Consider the following 23104-nt stretch of genomic DNA (forward strand, 5'->3'; position numbering starts at 1 on the left):
TAATATGTAATATTTCAGCAGACTGATTTACTTACATCAATCAATACATCTCTAGTTTGGAAGAAATATTCACCATAAAAAGAACAAAATACAATGTACAATACATTAGCCATTAAAATGACAACTAGAAAAACAATCATCTAATTATGATATATACACACACACAGGCCCCACAATGCCGTCAATAAAAAGGCCCTAAAACATATCAAAACCAGTAGATAAAAAAAAGTTATGTAACATACTGCAGCTGCTAAGGAATGACTCACACAGTAGCATACAAAAGGCAAATCTATAAGTTGTAGGAAAGAAAGGATCGGTCTGCATTGAGAGAAGCCTTGTTCAGGTAACAATGGAATTAAACACTTTTTAGGAGGAAATGTATAACCTGAGGAAGGTCTTACCACAAGGGCAGGGTTTAACAGTATCAAGAATATTTCAGCGCTTAGAGAAAGATTGCATATGGCGCCCTTTCTAAATTTGAGCAAAAACCATTTGTCGACTTCAGCAGAGTACGACTATACGCGAGGATGCCGTAATAGTCTCACGAGATGCCACAATGGCTTTCGACTCACTGGAGTGGCCTTTTCTCTTTGCAGTACTTTCCAAACTGGGATTTGGGCCAAATTCTTGCCGCTGGGTACGACTGTTGTACAGTGCGCCGATGGCTCGGATAGTGGTGAATAACAAGAAGTCAGAGACCTTTATACTCAGTCGAGGGACCCGTCAGGAATGCCCCCTTTCTCCCTTACTGTTCGCTCTGGCCCTCGAGCCACTTGCAGCGTGGATTCGTAAAGAGGTAATGATCCGCGACATGCGTTGGTCAGCGGACTGGGAGGACCGGATATCCCTATATGCAGATGACATTCTCCTTTATAGCACGTCTCCTAAGAGACCCCCAATAGCAGCTTTTGATATATTAGATATTTTTGGAAGGTACTCTGGTTTTTGAGTAAATTGGCAAAAATCACTTCTGTATGTCCTGTGGGACATACAGAAGACATATCCCCCTCTACCCCGTAACTGCCCGATTCCAGTAGTCTCAGAAGGCTTTAAGTACTTGGGCATATTTATTTCCCTAGACCCATCAGTTTGATATGCCCGCAATCTACTTCCCCCAATGCAGCGGCTCAAAAGCGGCATAACATACTGGAAGTCACTCCCACTTTCACTATTGGGCAAAGCTGCATTATTTAAAATGACGTCTTTGCCCCGTTTTCTGTATGTTACAGAATTCAGCCGACCCCGTCCCAAACTTGTATTTTAAAGATCTCAAAGGACTCTTGAGGGATCTCCTATGGGAGGGAGACCACATATTGCTATGAAAAAGCTGACACTTAGCTGGTATGATATAGGAATTGGATTGCCCGATATTAAAAATACTATTGGGCTGCGCATCTAACAGCTATCAATCATTGCACATATGGCCGCCCTGACAACCCTGGGCTCATTATGGACCATTGGCTTTTACCTGATGGGACCTTTTCAAGGGCGCTGTATTCAACACCAAACAAGTACCCATTCACCGGCCCCACCGACCTCACAGTTAAAATATGGCACTCTGCTACGAAATCACTCGACTGGCATAACATGCTGACTCTTGCCACACCTCTATGGGACTCACAAAAACTTGAATATATGGGAAATACAAAGGGATTTGATAAGTGGGGCTTAATCGGCATTTCCCATGTCAAAGACCACTGGAACGCGGGGGTGTGAAACCCTTTGACGTTCTCCAAACACTATGCCCTGGCAGACTCAGAAAATTACGGATACCTACAAATCAGGCATTCGCTGCGCACAGCACTTCCCGCTGACTCGACTCCACCGGAAGCCTCCCAACTAGAGGACAGACTGCTAGATGGCCACCTACCTGACAAGGCCATTTCCCTGAAATATCGAAAACTCATTAACAATATCAATAGCCCCCCTATTGAAACTGCGAGACAAGTGGACTGAGGACGGACTAGAATTAGATGATGAAACCTGGCATGAAGCAGTCTCCTCTCCTAAAATGGTCGCTATCCCAGCGCGACTCGGACTGGTGCAACTAAAGATTCTGCATAGAATTTACATAACTGGTCCCCAACTGGTGCACATGGGTGGACTGACCGATGGTTCTTGTAGGAGGGGATGCACACAATTGGGTACATTCATACATATACTATGGCATTGCGAGAAAATTCAGGAATACTGGCGCAACATCCACACGGTCATGAGTGAAGTGTTGGGGGTAGAAATCACACCGGAGGCGCCCAGGTGTCTCCTCAACATCTGGGAACCTACCGACCTCAACACTTACGCTACGAAATGGGTCACGCTTGGCTGTATGATTGCCAAGAGGAATAGAGCACAGCTCTGGGGAGCCCCACACCCGCCCACGGTCATAGCATGGGAGCGAGATCTTGACTGGTGTATGCCAAGAGAGAAAACTATGTTACCCGGGGTGCCCCCGCAAATGGTCCAAGATTTGGACACCCTGGAATACATACCGAGGTGATATATGTACCGCTCACCGCAATGTCGATGATGATGATGATCCGCCATCCCCGTGAAATCCAATGCATCATGCTGCTGTGTTATATGTAACCTGATTCCACTGTAACCCTCAAGTAATTCTGTAAATTTGTATCTAATGTCAAGACTGTTTAATAAAAAGATTTATAAAAAAATAAAAAATAACATTTGTCGGATGTGACTGGTGATAAATAGGATTCCATACTTTGCATAGTCGTTAGCATAATAAACGTTTCTGTCAGTGTCTTTAGATAATACAGATCTGTAGGCAAACTCTTTAAAACAAAACTTTACTTTCACAGTAAGAAGTTGTATAGTAAAAATTAATCATTTCTGCTCAGGTCCTTACATGATTTCTTCAAAAATATATACCAAAGTATCTTTAAAATCATTATTATAATAATGGAGTAAGAAATCATTTTCTAGCTAAATATGGTGGAAGCAGTGCACAAGTCAGGGGTACACGCAGATAGATGGAGTCACTACACTCTTGCACAGAGTGCACGCCATCTACGCTACCAAGAAATTGAGCCCCTCTGAAATATGATGAGCTAGTCCAGTGTAAATTTTCAGACACCGGGTCACATTCAGGGGCACCTGCACGTTGTCTGCTTTCGTTCTGAGTGGGAACGTGTAGTCAGGGGAGGGCTAATCAGATTCCAGCTGGGCCCATAAAGGGCAAAATTAAGTGGCCATCAGGTCTCCCTTTGTTCGAGTATCAGGTTGGGAGCTATCTGTGGCCTCACCAGTGATCGAAGTGGGGGGGGGGGGGGGGGGGGGGGGGGGAGGAGTAGGGGAACTGTGGGCGGAGAACCAGAGGGCGGGACTAACCGGAGTATTGAGTCAGTGGGTGGAGTCAGCGGTGGGGCCAGAAAGATCAAATTATTTTATTTTTTTGTATTTGTTAGGCATTTCACTACCCATTTACAGCTTATTACGTTATTTGATTCAATCAATGGATACACGGTTATTTAAGCTTTAATATGAGTTGACATTAAAATACATTCACAAAGTGAAATTAGTTTCCAAGCCATTTGTCTCCGAGCCCTGGAGTTGGTCATCAGCACTTCTCCCTTTTTCCACAAGAGTAGTTCAAACATGAACGTCAAAATATCCTAGTTTTTCTATATAAATATGGTTCTGTAATATTTGCCACATAATGCATCACCTGCTGCATTACTTGATGATATTAATTAATACATTGTTTGTAGCTCAAACAAAACAAAAGTTACTGAAAATTGTGACATGTGTTTCGGCAAACTGGATAGCCCTTTGCCAAGGTTGACTGATCACCTCTCTCACTGCTGCATTTGTATGTTACACTGGTACTAATGAATCAGAAAATATACTGCATTAAGCTGCAGCCTTTTTTTTTGTTGCATAATTTAGTCAACACTGCAGCATCATATTGTCCTCAATTTCTGCATAATTCCAGTGGCCCCAAAGCAGGCAGTACATGTTAAAACCCCTCCCAGGCCCGAGAGTTTGCTCTCCCACTCCTTTCCATTGCCTCATTCTTTACACTCCCTTTCCTTCACAACATTTTGGAGGACACAAGCATATGGTGTAAAAAAGGCAGCAGTTTATTTCATAAAACACAACATGGATCATACAGCTCACAACGATATGGTTGGTCACCGCAACCCATGTTACTTGTCATACTTCACATCTCTTAGTAATATTTTCCCTGTTGTTTTGTTTCCATTACAGCTGACCGCACTAATCTTGTGTGGTGGTCCGTTCCACAGATACGCCCAGTGTTTACGGTTTTAGGCTTCCCTTGTTACCAACCTCATGGGTGGCTGTCAGACCTGGCCCGGGCTGCAAGTGCCGTTCCGCTTGGGATGTACCCTTGCTGACCACTCGCTTGCGCCAACGTGCCCCAGACATGTGGTATCCCAAGGACACTGTCTGAGCAGCCCTTCTATTCTGGCTGTCTTTGTGTGCTGATGCCTGTTCACCTGTGCCCCTGCCGTGAGGCATCCCAAGGACACTGAGCAGCTCTTCTATCTAAGGTACCCTTTTCTGTGGGTACCTTTGTGTGTTGCCTCCGCTCTTTGCCACTCCTTTCACGTCTGCGACTGCAGTATTCTGATGTGGATGGGTATCACTGGCGAGGGTAGTTGTGCAGTATGTTTGTTTCAGGGGGCCCTATGTCCCCCTTTAACCTTCATTTGTTGTCTGCGCCATGGTCACCTATTGGCAATTCCCTCTTTTGAGTAATGCGCCCAATTGTAGCACAGCATTTTCACTGGCTTTTTGCCTCGTAACCTTGGTCCCGCTCCCGCCGCCGTGAGGGGCTAACCATGGGCCCTGATTGGTCCAGCTTTGCTTCCCTGGCCCACGCTACAAGGGCTTGAACATCAAACAGAGAGACTGTGAAGTTTGTGAACTTAGTTTGGCGTGCGTGCAAATCCTGCATTACCGACCACTGTTGGTTGCAGCTACTACTGCTGAAACAAGGCCAATGGAGGTACCAATGGGTGAGGTGGACTGGCCTCAAGGGCAGGGTTTAGCACTGGTGCAACAATGTTTGTTGGTGCCCCCTAATGACTCCCTCTGCCACGGATTCCCTCACTACCACCCTTTAACAGTGCCCCTCAAGTCTACATACTCACACTCTTGCTCAGATGCATTTAATTTAATTTGCAGCGCCACTGAAATCAGTCTAAGGTGTATAAGGTGTCAGAGCACTTTATATCACACACATTACACAGAGACAATCAATCATACATATGTAAATCACTTTATATGAAATGTTACATAAGACAAAGGACTACAAGGTGTAGGAGTCAAATGACAACCATACTAGTAGGCAGGATAGTTTAATCGTGATTGGTCTGGAGAAACACAATCTCTGAATTTAGAACGAAATACCATAGTTGGGGGTTCTCTTCAATAACTACAATTGATGACCATCCCAAGGAACTCTTTTTGCAACATTAGGATAATCAAAGATGGGGGGCGGGGGAGGGGGCGAGGGGGGTACCATAACGCTCTAATTTATAACTTGCAGTTTGCTTGCAGCTCTTAGATGACAGTTAATAGCTCACTGTTCTGTTAGGATTTCGACTTATAAACTACAAGTAACAAAAGGATCTCACTGACAAAAACAGTAACCCACTGACCTATTTACAGTATGTTCACTTCGCTTTCTGCATGGTACATATCCTTTGCATCAGACACATTAACCCTCTGCTCTACCTTTCCATGAGTCAAAACTTCCACTTGACAAAACTCCATCTCTCTCTAGGAAGAACATTAATCAAAGAGTTAATATTTTTTTATTGCTGCCGAAAATTGCTGGAGGCCATGAAGGAGGCAGCAAGTGCTTTTATACACATAATATACTTGCAAACATGACGGCCCCACCCAAAGTCATCAGTGTGATCGCACCGCCCTAGCGCCGCTCTGCTCAAGAGTCCTGTGACCTCTGTGACAGAGTCACTGTTGCTCTAGGGTGTGCTGCTTCGTAAGCCTGCCCGTAAAACAGTATGGTTTGTAGTGGACAGGTCTTCAAGATTAACCCACACTTTTCACTGCTAGGGTCCACCTGCTGGTGCTAAGACAAGAGGGCTTCTACGGTATTGCGGGGCTTTCAAATGTCTAGCATGGGAATGTGCTGCCTCAGGAGAGTGGTCTGGGGGACTGGTTAGGAAGGCTGAACCTGTTCCCCAGTTCCAAATTCGACAGATCCGACCAAAGTGCCACATCCTCTCCCCCACTAAACACCATACTGCCCCACAGAGAGAAACTCAGCTACAACTCAATTGTGCCCCGCTATAAAGACCTGGATGAGACTCAATTCAAATTACACACTAGACAAGAGCAATATGCTGCCTAGAAAAATAGTTATAAAATCTTGTAAAAAGCAAATACTCAAGGGAATGCAAGATTAGGTAAAGCATGTGAAATGTAAGAAGGAACAACATGGTTACCTTAACGCTTTTACACTCACTATTCAGAAATCAATGAGTGTTTTTGCCTGAAAAAGTTAAGGACATGACTACAAGGCCCAGAAGGGACTCGGTTCAAGGTCCTTTGCTTATATCCTTACAAAATGTAAACAGCATGGTTTAAAAAGACCACATCCCTGAACACAGAGCTGCAATACACAATTCGTTTTTCCATCAAGCAAGTAATGCACAGTACCTCCAGGAATGGTGCACTTCCCCACCCTGGGAAAACAATGTTGTTAAAAGATAGACGATAAAAAAAAAGTAGAGCATCACTTGCAAACTCTGTTAAGTGGCGCTAATGTGTTTGAGTGTGAATAAAATCAATCTGGCCACTTTGCAACCACTATCTTGCTTTATTTAGTTCTTTTTCACATTTTGAACCTTTTATTTCTCTCAGGGCCGGACTGACCGTTGAGGGCACCGGGCAATCCCCCGGTGCGCAGCAAGGGTAGGGGCCGTTTCTGTTGCAGGCCCGTTTATGCAGCATAGCTGCAAAATCGGCCCTGCAACAAAATCGGCCGAAAACCGGCCCTGGCAAACAGCTCGGCCGCACCCCTAACTCCCAGGGGGGCCGGCCGAGCACTTTGCCGGGGCCCGTTTGGGTTCCCAGTCTGGAACGGATTTCTCTCCGTTTCAAGGCTGCACTTTGGAATAGAAAAATGTCAGAAAAAGACGAAGATTGCATTAAAAAAAAAAATCTTTTTGGGATCCATTTCACGGAGGAACAAATAAACGAACTGAGAGGAAGGAGTCGGTAATAACCATTCCTTGAAGTCACGGTTTTCTATAAGTGAGAAGGAGCAAGACAGAACGAGAGGGAGGAAGAGTAAGAAAGAGGGTGGGGGGGGAGCTACCAGCGGCAGAGCAGAAGTGGACACTGGTCTTGCCCTTCTCTGCCCACCAGTCGTCCCCGGAAAGCACGAAAGTCGAGCCTTATCTATATACTTGGCAATTTCTGCCATCCTGGGACGCATGTTTAAAACTTAAAAAAGTAGGGGAACAGAATCTATTAAATTAGAGAAGTAAGGGCACTTTCATGAGCCAAGGTGCCACTCTGGCGAGCTAACATAGCATTAGCATACACGTGCAAACGGTACATATTCTGGCCCAGCAGAGCTACTATTTTGATGGCAGTTTAACAAGTTCTTTGTTTAGAGGATTTTAAATATACATATATATATCTTATTAGCATATCCTGCAAATGTATTACCTTTATATGGAGGTAGACATATTTGCATAGCTCCCATGTGATGAATCGCTATACACTCTAAGTGATAGTTGAACGAAACCAGGGTTGATAGGACTGTATAACTCACAGGCGCTATCACTTGTGCACAAAGGAAAGTGTGCAACAGAACAAGGTAGGGGTAGCGTACAACTGTTTCCCCCCTTTTTAGTACTAAGACTGTAGAGAAATGCCCATCTATGTTCTGTAAATATACTTCTGTTAAGAATATCAGCTACATGTACTCTTACACGATGCTTGCCTATATATGAATGCACACTGTTTTGAACAACTTCAGAATGTAACCCAAAAAAATGTAATAAAGATATTTACAAAAAATTTAAAAAAAGAGAGAAGGGCACGCCGTGCCCTGCTGATCCCACCCACTTCGACCACTGAGCCTCACTCCTAGTTGCAAAGGTAATGGAGGAGAGACAAAGATACATAGCTTGTTACTACTTTACATGTAATTCAGAAAGGCATGCTTTTGTGCACTCGCGGTATAAGGGAAGGTAAAGATGCATTGTAGGAATATACTATGTGTTCATCTGTCTTCGTTTTACAAAATAAGTTAAATGCCACAATTTTGTTTTGTTTCTTATAGCATTACTCATTCCAATGCAGGGTGTCAGAGCACTTTACATCACACGGACACATTGACAATAAATCCTACAAGTGTGTAAATCAATCTATAGGATGTGGTACATAAGATAGTGAGGTTTACCAGGTGTAGGAGCCACATCTTTCATAGCTCACTGTGCTATAATAGAAGCGTTACAGTTTATGAACTGCAAGTAACACAAAGATAGCAGTGTTCAAAGCAGTAACGCACATACTTAACATAAAATAAAAATCTGTCTTCTGCATGAAACACAATGTGCTTGGCAGGAGGCACATTAACCTTCTATACTACTCTGATGCGAAACTAGGACTAGAAAAACACAGCTCTCTCCAGCAAGTACCGTAACCTCCAAATGCATCTCATCATTATTATTATTCCCCGATATTTACTGGGCACACAAAGATCTCTGCAGCAGGTGCCTTAATACCCTGAGATATTTTAAAATGAAGGCTTTACAACCAACTAAGCAGAACATAATTACTGCCAGGTTACTCCTTGTTGCCAATTTCTTTGTGGCAGAGATTTAAAAAAATAAACGTTTAAGTTGAAGCCCAGATTTTGCACCTGGGTTGCATCAATTTTTTGGCACAGCCCCATCGCAAAATCTCATATTAAATATTGTAATGCGCACAAATGTACTCATGCTACACCTGCTAAACATATGTGTGAGATCTTAAGATCGGTTGTCACTTCTTGTGATGTCACTTACTCTGAGGTCATGAGCTGTGATGCCACTTCTTGTGAGGTCATTCCGTGGTGCATCGTGCAAGGTCACACAGAGGGATGTCATGTGCTTGCTGCCTACAGGGGTCAGCTCTCCAATTCTTTTTTTTAGGACTTGTGCCCTTGGTAGCAGTGTTCGACCAGACAGAAGTCCAGAGCATAAGTGGAACTGTTATAAGTTGGTCTACTAATTAAGTCAGCCCAAGCTCTTTGTAAAATGTATAGTTGGGGTACTTTGCAGGAGGCCCAGTAATTTCTAGCAGAACTGATTTTCTACTACCTGCAAAGAAGAAAAGTCAGGACCTGGCCTAGCAGTTCTGCTGGACCGTTCCCATTGGAGCAGGATCAAGACTGATTCACACGGGCTGGGTCCAAACTGAGATGGACAGGGATGCGTCCCAAAGTAATTACTAGAGGCGGAGATGAATTCAAGCATTCCATCCATAACATTTTTCTATACTAAGATAAATGAAAACCAGATGCAGGGTCCTGCTATAGGAAACTCTATATTTGTTGTTGAGGAGTTTGAGATTCAAGCACTGTTCAACTGTGCACCTAAAACCATTGGGTTTCGCAAGGATATTGTTGGCTGAAACATGGGAAATGATTCTGTCCAGAGTTGTTCTACCAGACACTTTTACCAGAGAGTCAATTAGAGAAATCAGGCAATAACATGGGTCACCACAATTGTCTTTTTGAAATACTGGGATGATTTTGGATTTCATCCAGAATTGGGAATAGTGTGATTACCAGAATTTGTACCATTAGATATGATTGGATCCCTCCGGTCTAAGTTATATTTGAAGGAAAAAAGGGGTAATCCATCTGTGCCTGGGGCTCTCACAGCGGGGCTATCCTGGATTGCTTTAGTAAGTGCAAGTCAAAAACAACCAAATATTTACCAGGAGATTGTAGTGTGTCATCTAAGTAGATTGAGAAAGAACCGTAGATCGTGCTAAAGTGTCTCTCCTAGACCGCAGAGGAAATGTGTGAATCACCCAGAGCAAAAAGTCCATCTTGGAAAAAGGGATTGCTGAGAACATGCCTTAATAAGCGCTGCTCTTTGGTAGAAATGGCTAACTGCAGATCCTTCCAGACCTTGTAACGAATGGCGGCTTCCCATTTTGGATAGCTATTTTATAATCTAGCCTTAGCTTCCTAATTTCTTTTATGTCTCTAGTATCACGTTTAAGGACTAGATGCAGGTTACAGTATGCCTTTGAACTGGCATGATCAAACCACGTGTGGCTCTAGCCACAGATGACCTTGCTAGGTGAGCAAGGTACTATGTGAATCAGAGATCCATTGAAAACTTCTAATGTGATTATATCTGGGGAGCCTCAGGTAGGCAATGTAAAACCTCATAAAATTCTGGCGAACTAGGCTGTTAAACATATGTATACATTAGAATATAGTACTTCCATAAGAGACTCTTCTTGACTGGACTTCATTATGGGAAGACTGTGCGATCGTATATCAAAACCAGAGTCAGAATAAAGGGCTTGGGCGCTCAATTTTACATTAAAATCGCTTGCAAGGATAACAAAAGGATCCTTGCCAGAAGGCAATCTAATGGACGAAGACAGTTTCAATAGCAAATCACAAAGGTTGGAACAATTCTTACTAATAAAACTACAATTGTAAAAATTGACTAAGAGAATAGTGCCCTGCTGGCAGAAAGAAAGGGCCAGCAAATTCTTCAATCAGTATCATGTTCCTGAACCACACAGTGTAGCGCAAGGGAGATCCAGACCACCATGAAGTATACCCTTCGGTAAAAAACATTATCAGTTGTTGGTTGAAAAAGAAGAGAAAAGGAGAAATGGACAATGTTATACAAGTCTACACGGAGGCGAAACATCTTGGTTCATCAATACAGTTGGAGTTGAATTCTTAAATTGACAACAAACTCTTTAATATTCACTATTTATAAAACACAATAGTTCTATATATTAAGAGCTAATTTCGAAAGGGTAGTTATATATTCACAAACTTGTGTTTGTGGTTTCACCTAGAACATTGCATTATAGAGATTGGAGTTAGGCAGATGGGTAAATAGCTCTGTTTGAAATAAACGTGACAAACGGACCTATCGGAGGTAGTATTAAGTTTGAATCTGGTTAAATAGGGGCGGAGTAATGGCACAAATTATCATTTCCGGGAAAGCCGATTAGGATGGGGGCTTTTTAACATAAGTGGCAGGTATGAGAATACTCGCACAGGTCACTACGGGAGATGTGTAACAATGAAGTGGGTGCCTTTCAATTATGATTGTATTGCAAGAGTAAATGTTGGCGTGAGGACGAATTTAAAATGCAACACCGTGAAGCGGGTGAAAGAGGGAAGGTTAACAGCAGGGTGAAATAATCGTGGTGACCGGAACGTTTTATAAAAGCAAAATGAGAATGGAAGTCGAAGGAATGGAAAGTAATAACATCAGATATGAGTAGGAGGTTTGTGAAGCAGATCGATTTACATAAATGAAAGGAAAGAAGGGGTAAAGTTAAAGGAATGATATTTAAAAAGATTGGGTTGTTGCAATACAAAAGGAAGGAAGCAACTTGCATTGTTGATTTATGGTTCTATGGTGGGGATCTATGACTGGGTTATAAACCATAGGTATTGAGATTAAATGAATGTACTTGTGAAAATTACGTTGAATATATAATTGATTAGAATTCTATTTGTTATTTATAGTGATCCCTGACCCTGCAGCTGTAATGCCCAAAATGCATTGGATTGAATAAACACTGCCTGTGATGAATCGTGCGCCAGTTGGGTTTCCAAAAGAGGTCCGGATGGGCACATTTGAAACATTAGAAATATAGACAAGCATTAGAAATGCAATAGGTCTCGCAGCATTAGAGTTAGTGCTTTTAGAATTGTTAATGGTTTTTTTTGTAAATCTTTAGCATGAGGTTGAGGGTGAGTGAGGGTGGGTGAGGGGTTGAGGGTGAGTGAGGGTGAGGCTGAGGGTGAGTGAGGGTGAGTGAGGGGTTGAGGGTGAGGGGTTGAGGGTGAGTGAGGGTGAGGGGTTGAGGGTGGGTGAGGGGTTGAGGGTGAGTGAGGGGTTGAGGGTGAGTGAGGGTGAGGGTGAGTGAGGGTGAGGGTGAGTGAGGGTGAGTGAGGGTGAGTGAGGGTGATTAAATGCAGTATCACATTTCTTATGTGCCAATAATTTTTATGCGGTGTGCATTCAAAATAAAATTGGTTCCTAAAAGTCTTCAAAGTCCACCTGATTTTTGGAAGCAGTGGCACTGTTCAATTAGAATATGCAATATTTAATTAAAGCACGTTGGCAGCAAGCCCAGATGTAGACTTTTTTTTGCTATTCTTGTGGCACAACCAAAGACCCCTGCAAAGCCAAGCAACCTATTCAACAATTAAAGAGTTGTTCCCTACAAAATAATAATTACCAAAAAGCCAACAACCGAACCAGACAAACCCAGTGAGTAATATACACATCGCATGTGTTAATAAGACCGGCCCATGTCACTCCTGTCTGGGCTCCACCAGTCCATATCTGAGCTATTTTCACTAACTAGACCCAAAGAGGGATATCCATGTGGGGTCAGGTTTCTACGCCCAGCACGCTTGCTTTGCTCTTCGAAACTAGGAATAAGCTTGTTACACTATTCCATCTTTTCATAGAAAGGGTAAATGTATTTACACCCTTAATAAACCAACAATGATCTTGTCTCAAATTTTAAAAGCACCGTTTTCTACCCGCATACAGACAGGCGTCTAAAATCGACTCTCCAAACCGAAACCTTTTAATGTAAGAAACCGATGAAATGATTACTTACTGATATTCAAAAAGAAAACATAAAACAAGTTCGCAAAAATGCACGTCAGAGTAACAGAATGTAATCTGGATTTTCATGTCGAAAACATCTACTTAATAAAAGATGCAATTTAACTACAGTTTACGGGCATGACCATATAAAGAGATTAAATCTCCAAGTAACAATATATTTGAATAACATCGAGATTTAACTTGAAGAGCTAAATCCTCTGACAAGAAGCATTCCCGATAAAAAAAATTAAACAAGTTGAACGCGTCCTGGAACTGCGGTCAGTGGTAAACCCTACCTGGTGAGACCTGTGGAGACCCCTGCGACACACCAACCGCTTGCCGCCAGGATTAAACAGATTGGGTGGATCTGGTCGACCCCAAAGTGCAGCCTGTGCCTGCACGCCATACTGTGAATGGGCCCGCTTTCTCTTTACAAGTGGTAACAAGAAAGGGTGGAGGGGGCAGGGGAGGAGGGGTCCGGGGAGGAGGGAAGGGCCAGAGGGACTTGATGGGAGTGGTGGGGGGGAGGGGGAGGGTATAGAGAGGGAGAGGAGGAGAGACCAGACAGGGGGAAGCAGCAGAGACACGGCGGGTAAAATAAACAAACAAGCCTTTCACCGTAACACGGCGGGCAGGGGAGGGGGCGGAGAGGGGAGAGGTGCGACACGGCAGGCAGGCAGGGGAGGAGAGTAGGAGGAGGAGGGGGGAGGAGAGTAGGGGAGGCACGGCCTAGCGGCAGGCAGGCAGGGGAGGAGAGGAGGAGGGGGGAGGAGAGTAGGGGAGGCACGGCCTAGCGGCCGTGCAATCAAGTAGTGAGGGGGCGGAGCTGGGGGAGGCTGTGAGAGAGAGTAGGCAAGGCAGGCGGCTGGGGGCATGTGGCACGCGCATTTAAGCTCAATGCGCATGCGCATTGAGCTTAAATTTCTCGTGCACTGCAAGGAATCGCCACGATTCCTTGCAGTGTGGATAAAGAGCGGATAAGTGCCAATACTCTCGCCTTGCTCGATGCGCATGCGCATCGACAGGCGAGACCTAAAAATGGCACATAATTCCACGTGCGGACCAGCAAGCAAGAGAAACCATATCACAGAGAAGAATTAAAAGGATTACTAGGATTACATTGTTAAAATTGGAGTATAATTTACGGCAAAGGCCACACAGCAGTGCAATTTTTTTGGGACGAGATGAGGCCCCACCCCCTGGAGTTGTTACTAAGTTGGTGCCGTTTGGGCATGGCACCTAACTAATGTGCACGCAATCATTGAATAGTATGGATGAATTAGACATACTGGAATAATGGAGTGCATCCCACCCCCCCTATTGTAAATTCATTTTTACCACATTGCAATTTGGAGTCAATCTGGGCCACATTTCAGGATAAAATACCAACAGCCTCTAGCGGAGCAACTTCTCATACATCACTGCCTAAATTAGATACACTAGGAGCCATAATCTGATCCTTACCCCATAAGAACATAACTAAAATTTAATGGAGGCAAAGATTGTCCACAAGGGTGGCTCATTGGCTGTCAATCACTAACATCCAACAAAAGAGGCGAATATTGATTCTGTGTCGTACCATTAAGTGTCGTGGGAAAACAAACATCAAAGAGGTTAGGGGTATCAGCTCCATGCATCATGTCAGGTTTCTAAACACGGCTAACAATTCCTTGGTTTCAAAACTTGATCAGAGGACATAAGGGAGAACAGGCTGATCAGCAAGAACTTATCTCTGAGTTGATTATGATACACTCCTCCTCCCAAAGTCTTTGTTGGATTTTCGGATCCAGCCGACGCATCTTACCAAAGTAATATTCTTAAAAGGAGGAGTCTTCAAAAAGGGTAGGAAACCAATGCATGGTTTTGTTTTTCAGCTGCTCGTTATTCTCCGACTGGGAACGAGATGGGACAGGAAGATTTTTAAGGAACATAACGAAAGAAGCAGCTTGTGGAGGCAAAAATACTTTTATAGCAGTAATGAACGATGGAGAAGTGGTTGAATCAGTTGGAGTCAGTCAATTAAGGGCAAGCCCCAGGTCATAAGAGTGAATCGGGACTGTGCAGGAGTTGCTCACTACTCCCTAGGTAAGATGGGGAGCGGCAATGCAGCATCATCCATTTTATTTTGGAGACAGACGCACAGTCCTTCGAAGCCATGTACGCTAGCCGGACCTGCAAGGAGTTGAACCTGGGCCTGGTGGAGGCTGGAAGCAGAGGTGATGAGCCAGGGAGGAACTGCTGCATCTTGATGACTAGCAGGTGGTTGTTGCAAGGATCGTAACAGCGGCCTCGAGACCATCCACTGGGCTGGCAGCCTGAATAGGCGTAAGACCATCTGCAGACAACCTAGAGCCTCATTAGAGAAGAAAGCAGATCAAGGAAGCAAAAAAAGGAAAATAAATAGAACGTTTTCAATTTGCAAGGCACTGCCCCTAAGACAGGAGAGAAAATACCTTTGTCCCCTAAACTGATGAGCCGGTGAGGATGGCAGGTAAACAAATGCTGTTACACACCAGTAAAACACTACACAGTAAAGGAAGGAGGAGACTGGCACCATCAGAGATATATTCAAAGAGGTATAAAGAAAGCTGGCATCTCTTTCCCGCAGAAATTTGGCAGTGGAGCAGAACACGAAGAGAGCACAGAAGCGACTACAAAAGCTGGAGGGTCACACTGAGGAAACAGATGAGAAACTGGAAGGAAACTTGGAGAAACTAAACTGTTTGATTCCACGGGCAATTTAAGCCTCTTTTGGCACTTGAAACCAAACTGAAACCCTGGATGACTTCTGCAGAGGTGTGATTGTCAGAGACTTGGGGATCCCAGATTAGGTGAAAGATGAAGCTGTAGCGTCGAGGATCTTAGGTTGTATCTTGAGCATGCATCGGGAGTTGGCTTCAGACATGATTGTGAAAGCTTTTCGACATTCTAACAACAAGCCCAGAAGGGGGAGCAAAGGCCACTTCTCATTACAGTTAACTTTGCTGGGATGAGAGAGCGTATATTGAAGGTGGCCACTTGAGAGATAGTGGGCTCCTACAGTTGGCCAAATTGAGTCCTCAAATGGTGTTAAGAAGAAAAGCACTGAAATCCATCAATGAGAAATTGAACTGGAAAGGAATAGAAGCCTCAATGGGCTTCTGGTTCGAGGATTGATTAGGAGGGAGAAAAGCACCTGCTTTCTCAAGTAGACCCAGCAAAAGGCCTTTGTGGACAAGTTAGATCAAGCTCTGTTCTGACTTCATAACTGAGTGTTGCCGAGTAATCTGGGGGCGAAAGTTGAGGAGCTGAGAAACATATTGATCCTATAGGCTGCGAGTCATCGGGACTCCTCTTCGGGGGAACGAGGGATAAGATGGTCTAGTTCTGGTATAGCTCTGGCATTGCTCTTTTGTCTCTTCTTTCCCTGTCCCGCATTTGCTTTTCGGAGCTGCTGTGTTATGAAGAATATTCTGAGTTTCGAGTGTACCGTGCTAATTCTGGGTAGCGATTCTGTATGGCACATGGTGTAATATTCTACTGTTTTGATACGACCATGGAAGCTATATCACCCTATTCAAATGTTTGTTTCATAACAAGATAAAACAAGAAGCACATTAGTTGTTCTCCACATCCCAAAACCAGGTCAGGGCAGCCATTGACCAAGGCACCTGCTCTACTTACCCGAAGCAGCTGCTGCAGATGGAATGAAGGCCGGCTAGAATGAGGCAGCGAGGAGTTGCAATTTAGTGTTGAAGGCAGTTGGGAAAGGTACTGCAGAGTATTGCTGCTGTCAGCGTTACCTGGTAGAGGAAGATAGCAGTGGTCGGCTGCAAGTGCCTGCACCTGATGGCCCACACCTGCTGGAAAACAAAACAGCATTGTTACTGGATAAGCTAAAAGAGAAGCGGCTCATTCCTCCAGTATCCAAAACAGAGTCGACTTCAATCAGGCGCATCTACATAGCCTTTCAGCAAATGGTCAGAATGGATCTCTAGCATCTGTCAGTGTTACCGTCTCCTTGTTGAAAATGTGTTCATTGGCAAGGATGCCTTAAGAGCACTACATTGCCAAGTTTAAGAGGTGTAAATAAAGGACATCATCAGCTCCCCATCTTTTAAACTTGTAAACAGTGTCCTGCGACATTAAACTGCTGGTACAGAAGATTTGAACAATTTCATACAATTTGAAGGAGATGCATTTTACAAAGACATACCAAACAGTAACACCAGCCAGATGAATCCTTATGAGCAAAGCATAAGGAGAGAAGTGATGGTATAGCTGTTGACATGCTTTTGTTTACTGCTGATTGTCTTTCTCATTAGCATAAGTTAGAGCGTAAACATTACATAGAGGAACCTACCTTTCGCCCTGCACAACACCCAGACCCCAGCCAACTCATTTCTATTTCTATTTCAAGAGCCAAGCTTAAGCATTACTCATCCCCGATTCACACACGGTCATGTTAAAGGGGGAAAGAGACACTACCAGTGTGGTGCGAAAGATTGCAACGGTAAAGGTTAGTTTTGCTTTACTTGTCACCTAACAGACAAAATCACCAACAGCGCCATGATGCGTACATGTAGAGATACATTAAACAAAACATCTGAAAATGATATTACTTTGCCTGGTATCCCACTTCTGGCATGTATGACAGGGCATTCTGGCTCAAAACAATGTAGTGGTATGCATGAAAGTCACACCACTGTATAATCGCCAGGGTCTCTGGTTTTTATTGAAGACCCTTCTTTGTAGGGTTTCCCTGTTCTTGATAGCTGACCCAGGGGCTTAATATTGCAGACATTGTTCATGGATAGTGAGAGGTCCATATGTCAAACCTGCTCCCAAAAAAAAAAAATATCCTTTTGCTTGCCAAGGGGATGTCGATCACTGGGCTACAGGGGGGGCAGAAAGACTGTTGGAGCTTTAAGGGTGGAAGTGTAGCCTGATGTCACGACGGACCAGTTGCCATACTTTTTTTTAAAAAAATATCCCTGGTAGGCTTTTAGACCTCCTTCAAACTCCTTAGGACATGCAGAGGGTAAATCCTCCAATCTTTTTCCAAGGGGTGCAGAAAGGATGTTGGTGCTTTAACAGAAGGTAGGGCATATGGCATAATGCAGACTGACCCCAAACCCATTTTTTCTAAAACATCCAGTGATCTAGTTGCCTTTCAAAAGGGACATTGTCCCCTTTCCAGCTGTACCTCTTCAGTGTCCATTGCTTTTCTGGGGGGAAGCATTATGTCTCCTGTGCATTGATCAAAATAAAAACAGTCCGAGCGTTCCCTGGTTTCCTGATAATCTTTTGAAAGAAAGTCTTCCTTGTGCCTGCCCATGAAGGATTCGCTTTCTGATTGGGCTTGATGTACTGTTCATGTAAAACACACTACAAAGGTAGTGCGCATGGCATAAACGATTTGCTATGTTTACTAAATAGGTTAATTAAGCTAACAACGAAATAACTTGAATGCAAACGTTTGTGATCCAGTGTCACTTCAGGTAGTGAGCGAATGAGGCCGTGAAACAATTTGGCACACGTTTTATTTGAGTCTTATATCTGTTCCCCTGAACACTTGAAATTTAAACTTAGAAATGGTCAGTCACTCAAGCCTGATCTTATATTAAACTTGATGGCAAATCTTTCACTTTATAGCTCCAAACACAGACTAAGTGAAAAGAAGACACCGCCTCTTTGATGTATGCTTTGTTTGCACTAATTGGGTTCTCATGTACAGTATACAAGCATCCTAAAGTATATCCTTTGAATATCAAACCAGGCGGGTTGTGGGTACCATGTTTTGGGATCCTTAACCCCTTCGATGCTCATGACGGAACCGTTCCGTCATGACCACACCCGTGAATGGAATGTTCAACACCGGTGGAGAATCGGCGCCGCGGGCAAGGTGTTAAGGGCCTTCGTAAAACTCTGGACTTGCTTCCTATTCCTGTGACATCTCACCTTGATTACGGAAATATACTGTACCTGGGTTCCACGGCATTATGTTTGAATAGAATTCAGTTTCTACAAAACGCAGCCATGCGGCTGGTCCTCATGCAACCGAGGTGGGCCTCCTCTAGGAAGGCTCTGGCAACCCTTCACTGGCTTCCCATCATGGAAAGGGTGTTGTTTAGGGCACTCTGCATATGTCATCGCATCTCCCAGGGAACAGGCCCACATATGTGGCTGACTTGATCACACGCTATGTTCCCACAAGGCAACATAGATCCTACGGGACGGGCTTGCTACTTGTTTTCAAGGTCATGAGGGCTAGGATGGGTGGTCGGTCGTTTCGCCTCCTGGCTCCTCAGAACTGGAACAAACTTACCCCGAGCCTCCGGATAGAGGTCTCAGAGGCTAGGTTCAGGAAAGACCTGAAAACACATCTTTTTCATCGCCTGTAGGGTCTTTTGATTTGTGAAGGTTCTTCTGTAGTCAGGTTCTTCTGCAGTCAGCTCCTCAACCAGGCGCTCTATAAATGTTCATATTATTATTATTATTATTATTATTATAGGTTTTCATTGGACAGTTACACTTTGCACACACTGACGCATGTTGAGGATTTAAGATTATGAACATTTGAGCTCTGTTGTGCGTGTCATTGGCAGGTTGGCCTGGGACGGAGCCCCACGCATCATATGCTAGCCTTTGGTTCTGTCACATAACCGGCATAGATGTAAAGGTATGACATCGAATTCCAGTCACATTTCAGATGCACCTCTTGGAGGTTAGTATGGCTGGGGTAGAAATAGTCCTATGTCTGCTGATCTCCGATAGACTGTCCATTCTGATTCATACCAGACATGCAGATGTCTCTGAGAGTCAACCAGGTAAAGTGTCCACTCAGTCATGCTCATGCCTCTAAAATGTTACAAGTACTTGGGATAGTCGGATGGGGTACAGTCGGTTTAGGGTAATATATGGCACCTTAGAGTGGTTTGGCTAGACAGTATAGTCTTAACATTGCCAGTTCTTGTTGAAGGTTGGACTTGTTAGTCACATGTAATGACGATGCTTGTGTAGGGTCAAGAGAAGGGCGTAGTTGATCACATACTGAGCTGATTTCTACAGACGGCTGGAAAATCTAGATTGCCAGTATTGTATCAAACCAGTATCTACAGGACTTGTAAGCTGCTTCGGAGCTAGTTATGTCATGTTGGTGCCCAGAGTAACCAGCAGGACATGGATCAGCCATTCACACATCGACTCAATGTTTATATTAGGATACTAATGTTGGGACATAGGCACATAGACAGTCCTGACTGACGGTAGGGCTCAGCTTCCGCTACCAGTTGGGTTCATATCTTTATATGGGGAGTATGGAGAGGGGGGTCTTAGGCCCAATTAGCCAAAGGTTGGGATCTTGTAGCACTCTAGTCAGTTACATACTATGCTGGTAATGCTAGCGGGCGAATATGGCTGTTGTGTGGCCATTCACTCCAAGCTCATGCCTCTGAAAGGTTAATCTCTGGCCAACGTGGCCATATTTGGAAAAGTCCCTCCGAGAGGATGGTGGCCGTGTCTGAGCAGAACGTTGCAGCCTCAGCGTCTCAGAGCAGGTGAAAGGGGTTAACAGACAATAAAGTTACTCATGATGCTGTGATGCCCATCAGGTCTGCATGTTAGTTTATCAAAACCTGTATGCTGTGGAAATTGAATTCCTTTAGTCTCCACTTTACAAAGAGACCAATAGTCAGAGGTCTGCCAAAGTACCTCGTATTTATTATTTTCGCTTGGATACACATATTTACAGCGCAAGGGTGGCTATGAAAAGAGTGGACATCATACAAAGATCTGCAGGGTTATTTATACATGCGGCACTACCTGGGGATGTGCAAAATATTTACAGACGGATCCATCCCTTATTTGGTAACAAGGATATGGAATGGATCAAAATCTCATATGCTGACAGACAATCGAACAAACGAGTACAAACAGTATTAGTGGACATTGCTTTTTCCTTCTCATACATTGATAGACAATAAAACAATCCACGATATACTTTGCAAGTGGGTCACAGCTAAGCCTCAGACGAGCAAAGAGCAGGTATGTCAACACCAGGTGTGTAAAGGTACGAGAAAAGTACAACTGTTTGTGCTGACTTGAAACAATAGTAGAAAGGCACCAAAGTTTGTGATTCAACATCTCCGGAAAATAAAAAAAAATTAAGAATTGATGTTCAGAATAGCGAATAAAAATGTATTTTTCACAATGAATCTCATGGGTTTCCTGTACATTTCTACCTTGAATGTAACTTTGTATTGTGCTGCCTTTAGATAATGGAAGCTGTGGCGTTTACTACTGCCTTTAGATCATAGAAGCTGGGGTCGGAACTGAAAAGTGTTCAGCCGCCCTACGACTACTTGAAATTGACTCAGTGGTGATTTATTTGTGTATGTAATTCTAGGTCCGTTTTCCATATGTATTGTCAAAACACAGTATTGGATGCATGTATGAGCCCATCCTTTATGCTGTCTTCCATGGCAGTACCAGACAGGCAGAGTAATCTAATTTTCAAATGTTTTGTTTAATGTATCTCTACATGTACACATCATGGCACTGTGGGTGATTTTGTCTCTATAGTGATATAACAGCAAAACTAACCTTTACCTTTGCAATCTTTCGCACCACACTGGGAGTATCTCTTTCCCCCTTTAACATGACGGTGTGTGAATCAAGGATGAGTAATGCTGAAGCTTGGCTCTCGAAATAGAAATGAGTTGGCTGGGGTCTGGGTGTTGTGCAGGGCGAAAGGGAGGTTCCTCCATGTAATGTTTGCGCTCTCACTTAGGCTAATGAGAAAGACCATCAGCAGTAAACAAAAGCATGTTAACAGCTATACCATCACCTCTCTCCTTATGCTTTGCTCATAAGGATTCATCTGACTGGTGTTACTGTTTGGTATGTCTTTGTAAAATGCATCTCCTTCAAGTTGTATGAAATTGTTCAAATCTTCTGTACCAGCAGTTAAATGTCGCAGGACACTTTTTACAAGTTTAAAAGATGGGGAGCTGATGATGTCCCTTATTTACACCTCTTAAACTTGGCAATGTAGTGCTCTTAAGGCATCCTTGCCATTCAACACATTTTCAACAAGGAGAAGGTAACGGACAGTTGCTAGAGATCCATTCTGATCCATTTTTAATAGGGAGAAGTTTGAGACTGCTGGGTGGTAGGAATTCGGTGGCTTCCTGCAGATTACAGAACTTTCCCTCATAGGAATGCGAGGAAAAAGTGTTATTTTAGCCAAAATATGAGGATCTAGGACATTCTGGACAAGAAAATGTTGTGGGATCCACACAAGTCGCACCACTCTGGACTTTCCAGAAAGTCTAGTATTAAGAAATGTCTAGATTTAGTAGGTGGAGGTGATAAGCCTATCCATTTTTTTTTTTGTAAAATTTTTTATTTTGCAGACAGAGAGAAATTAACAATAAACAAAAGGTACCACATTGGGCGCGTAGAAGGTCCCACACAGTGGGAAGGCTTAAAAGGAAGATGAGGCAGAGCAGCAAGACAAAAAGTCTTCAGTTGCTGGTAATGTCGGCAGTCCCGGATCAGTCCCCCACCAAGGGGTAGCTAAAGTAGTGCAGCCAGCAAATAGTCCAGGAGCGCTCCAGTGTTCAATGAAGCCTCATCTCGGCGATGTAACCGTCCCAATGTAGCAACCCACCCTTCTCCCCAAGAACTCCCCCCCCCCCCGTGACGTCGCCGCTCGCAAACCACAATCATCCAACAAGCATACTCTAAAGCTGAAATAAGTGTAAATTCCTTAACGATGCTGGGCACACAGCCGAGGGCAAGCCCGCGGAAAGAAAGGTCACCAAGGGGCCCCACTCGTGCTTGAAGTTTTTGTATTTGCCTATAAATATATCTGCCATTCTCTCGAGACTCAAGAGTCTCCACAGTCTAGAGTACCAAAGGGAAACCGCCAGGGCCTCCTTCCGTTTCCAGGCCGAGGCCAACGTGAGCTTGGCCGCGCCGAGACACAGCCATAAGATCTTTTTATCGGCTCGTGATTGGTGTTCCAGGCCGGGGTCTCTCAAACCCAGCAGCATGAACTCAGGGGAATCATCGACAGGGTACTGCAGAATGTCCTTAATATGGGACAAGATCTCGACCCAGAAGGGCTTAATGATCGGGCAATCCCACCAAATGTGGCGGAAGTCCCCCAGAAGGCCACAACCTCTCCAACACCGGTCCGTGGCCGCTGGGAAAATGCGATGCAGTCGAGCCGGGACCATGTACCATTGCGTAAGAGTTTTGAAATGCGCCTCCCTCAGGAG

The 23104-nt window shown here is 44.1% G+C and overlaps 1 protein-coding gene across 3 annotated transcripts in view; it reads right to left on the reverse strand.

Annotated features, from left to right (window-relative positions):
• The window catches only part of TSNARE1 (t-SNARE domain containing 1), a 1291163-nt gene that overhangs the window by 1242428 nt on the left and 25631 nt on the right, over positions 1 to 23104 (reverse strand). For 2 of the 3 annotated variants that reach the window (XM_086966284.1, XM_086966281.1), the window contains exon 2: positions 16503 to 16681. The gene's annotated coding sequence lies outside the window, so the exon portion shown is untranslated. The remainder of the gene's footprint in view (positions 1 to 16502; positions 16682 to 23104) is intronic. The other variant, XM_086966282.1, reaches the window with a different exon arrangement.

Source organism: Lissotriton vulgaris, chromosome 4_1 (genome assembly GCF_964263255.1).
Source record: "Lissotriton vulgaris chromosome 4_1, aLisVul1.2, whole genome shotgun sequence".
NCBI classification, from domain to species: Eukaryota; Metazoa; Chordata; class Amphibia; order Caudata; family Salamandridae; genus Lissotriton; species Lissotriton vulgaris.